We start from the raw sequence: 3,904 nt of genomic DNA, 5'->3' as shown, positions 1-3,904 counted from the left end.
ATTAGGTACTTCTCCTCTTTCCCTTTGTGTTTGTCATTTTGGTGACTTACTGGATGATGGTCTCTCTGGCCCAAAGGAAGGCTATAAGCCATTTTAGGCCAAGTCTGATCCTAGGGAAGTCTAGGATTTTTTTTTTTTTTTTGACCGGGGCTGGGTTTGAACCCGCCACCTCCGGCATATGGGGCCGGTACCCTACTCCTTTGACAGAATTCCTTAAAATATCACAGTCCCAGTCACTTGTGCCAACTCTGATGCCTCCAATACTACAAAGGGCATATTCAACTGTGTGCTCACTCCAAACTCTTAAAAGTCCACCGGCTTTCCATCTATAGCACTGGAGGACTGTCTGTGACACGTTCCAGCATTACAACAAAGCAAGGGCTCATGGTGAGCTAATGTGGAAGGATAAGATCCCAGGACCTAGTGAAAAAAAGGAGGGCAGAAGGGAAAGCAGGCCACAGAGGAAGAGAACCAGGCTTTCCCACCATCTCTGGACACTGTGGAGTTCCATCCAAGGAGAACCTAAGCACTCAGGGCCCTAACCTCAAGCAGCTTTTGTGTCTATACTCTAGTGCTGATGCTTCCTGACCCCACTTAGGCCTTCTATTAAAATTTTCTGTTCTTATGCTAGTTTTGAGGTTCTAGGAACCACTGCAAAGAATGAAACAGCAAACATATCTGTATTTTGCGAATCCAAGGCTCTGTTAAGAAGTCATCAGATGACGCAAAACCAGGAAGAAGACTTTATTCTTACCAAGGTCGTCACAGCCATGCAGGACCATTCCTAAGGTCTTCAGCTGTCATTTCTGGAAGAAGCCGAATCTGACCACCAAGTCTAAATGGGTATAACATCCTCCGCATTGCTCTGACATATCACCCCGTTTTGTTTTCTTACTATCACTTATCACTCTCTGAAATTAAGTCGATAATGTGCTTATCATCTGTCTCCACCCACTAGAATGAAAGGTCCCTGAGAATAGGGCCCCTGTGTCCTTAGGGTCCAAAAGTGTGCCTGGCACATAATGGGTGCTCAGTGGATATTCGTTTCATGAATTAACGGATATGAGGGTGGCTGGGTGCATGACGCCTTTAGTAGGAGTTCCAGGGCTAGCTGGCTTTCCTTTTCTGACCCACAGAGTTAAAGGAACAGGAGAAACTTCCCGCCAAATAGCCTCAAGGCAGAGACTACACCGCGGGTTTGGGAATTCCACGCAGCTCTAATGTGCATACCCTGACAGGACTGAACGTGTCCATCTTCGCATTCCTCCTCCAGATGACGCTTAGAAAGGGTCCAAGGACTCGTTGTCGCTCGCTCTAATTCCTCCCACGAGGAACACAAAATAAACTCAGGCCGTAGGAGCAAAGGAGCGGGCCAAGTTCCGCACTGCCTTGATAAACACGTCCACGCTGCCTATCAGCCAAAGCGCTCCCGCCCCCAGGACCGCCCGCTAGAACAAAGGAACTTCCTGCTGCTGTTGCCCAGGCTCGGAGGGGCGGGACTTCAGGAGACAGCCAGTCTCCCGGTTGCAAATCGACTTCCGGGGCACCCCCGCCAGCTGCCTGGTGGGCTCCCTGGTGGGACTGCTGTCCCTTTACCCGTCCCATTTATCTTGCTCCGTTTCCTCCGTGGGCTACTCCAGGTCTAAAGAGCAGAAGCCGGGTCGCCAAGAGAATGTCCTCCCAGGACTTCGTCAGCGCTCACTGAAATTTTGGCCTTTTGGAGGCGGTATGAATCCACAAAGGCACGCAGCTCCGCTCTTCCCCCGCCCTTCGCATTCGGAAAAAATGGGCACGCCTCAGAGTCAAAAAATTCCTTCCTTGAAGAGGCACTGCTCTTTCAGGGTGGCCTTGTAGCTCCCATTTGTACTTTGCATAAATTTCTGTGCCTATCTGAAGGACAGAAGACTGAGAGAGGAAAATATTTGTAAATGCGAGCTTTGGTTACTAGCCTGCTTTGTAAATGTTCTCGCATATGCATGTTTTTTAGTCTTAGTGCCAAGTCTCCAGTGGGGTTTATTTTAACTTTGTTGTTGTTGTTTATTAACTGAATCTCAAGATGCTGCCTGTGTAAGTATTATGAACACAGAAAATATAAGAAGGCAAAAAATCACTTCAACTCCGCTACCCAGAACCGACCACTGATATTTTCATGTATGGATCCCCATAAACTGGTAGCACTTTTTTATGTCGTGATTTCTCCTTCATTAAAAGCTTTTCACAAACAACGTTTGCAAGAGGTTTACCTCATTCTGTATTATTGAGGTCATCTTGTCGATGGAAAAGAAGCCTTACTATGTGAAATAGTTTAAAGAGGTCCAATTTGAGGACCATGACCTGGAGCCACACCAGGGAAGCCTTGTTAGAGATGTCCTCTGTGACTCATTAACAGGCCTAACTAATGCTTTGCAAGACACACTGGCCGGTCCTCAATATACACAACAAACCACTTGAGTCTGTAGTTTGTCTCTGATTAACAGACCCTTATCTTAACTCAGGCATTTCTTTTTGTTGACTCCTGGTGTATTAGACAGATGCTAAGTCTCTCAGCCAATTGTGGAAGAAATCTCCAAACCTACCTGTAACCTGTAGGTCGCCCCACCCCCAACCCCTGCTTTGAGATATCCCACCTTTTGGGCCCAAACCAATGTACACCTTCGACATACCTGTATGACCTTGCCTTGTAATTCCTGTCTCCCTAAAATTCATAAAAATCAAACTATAACCCCACCATCAGGAGTCCACTTCCTCAAGGCTTCCCGGGTCCTCAAATTTGGCTGAGAATGGACCTCTTTAAACTATTTCACATAGTAAGGCTTCTTTTCCATCGACAAGATGACCTCAATAATACAGAATGAGGTAAACCTCTTGCAAACGTTGTTTGTGAAAAGCTTTTAATGAAGGAGAAATCACGACATAAAAAAGTGCTACCAGTTTATGGGGATCCATACATGAAAATATCAGTGGTCGGTTCTGGGTAGCGGAGTTGAAGTGATTTTTTGCCTTCTTATATTTTCTGTGTTCATAATACTTACACAGGCAGCATCTTGAGATTCAGTTAATAAACAACAACAACAAAGTTAAAATAAACCCCACTGGAGACTTGGCACTAAGACTAAAAAACATGCATATGCGAGAACATTTACAAAGCAGGCTAGTAACCAAAGCTCGCATTTACAAATATTTTCCTCTCTCAGTCTTCTGTCCTTCAGATAGGCACAGAAATTTATGCAAAGTACAAATGGGAGCTACAAGGCCACCCTGAAAGAGCAGTGCCTCTTCAAGGAAGGAATTTTTTGACTCTGAGGCGTGCCCATTTTTTCCGAATGCGAAGGGCGGGGGAAGAGCGGAGCTGCGTGCCTTTGTGGATTCATACCGCCTCCAAAAGGCCAAAATTTCAGTGAGCGCTGACGAAGTCCTGGGAGGACATTCTCTTGGCGACCCGGCTTCTGCTCTTTAGACCTGGAGTAGCCCACGGAGGAAACGGAGCAAGATAAATGGGACGGGTAAAGGGACAGCAGTCCCACCAGGGAGCCCACCAGGCAGCTGGCGGGGGTGCCCCGGAAGTCGATTTGCAACCGGGAGACTGGCTGTCTCCTGAAGTCCCGCCCCTCCGAGCCTGGGCAACAGCAGCAGGAAGTTCCTTTGTTCTAGCGGGCGGTCCTGGGGGCGGGAGCGCTTTGGCTGATAGGCAGCGTGGACGTGTTTATCAAGGCAGTGCGGAACTTGGCCCGCTCCTTTGCTCCTACGGCCTGAGTTTATTTTGTGTTCCTCGTGGGAGGAATTAGAGCGAGCGACAACGAGTCCTTGGACCCTTTCTAAGCGTCATCTGGAGGAGGAATGCGAAGATGGACACGTTCAGTCCTGTCAGGGTATGCACATTAGAGCTGCGTGGAATTCCCAAACC

Source organism: Otolemur garnettii, unplaced genomic scaffold, assembly GCF_000181295.1.
Source record: "Otolemur garnettii isolate 467f Iridium unplaced genomic scaffold, OtoGar3 scaffold00239, whole genome shotgun sequence".
NCBI lineage: Eukaryota > Metazoa > Chordata > Mammalia > Primates > Galagidae > Otolemur > Otolemur garnettii.
The sequence above is the reverse complement of the archived record's forward strand: the minus strand, read 5'-3'. Positions refer to the sequence as shown.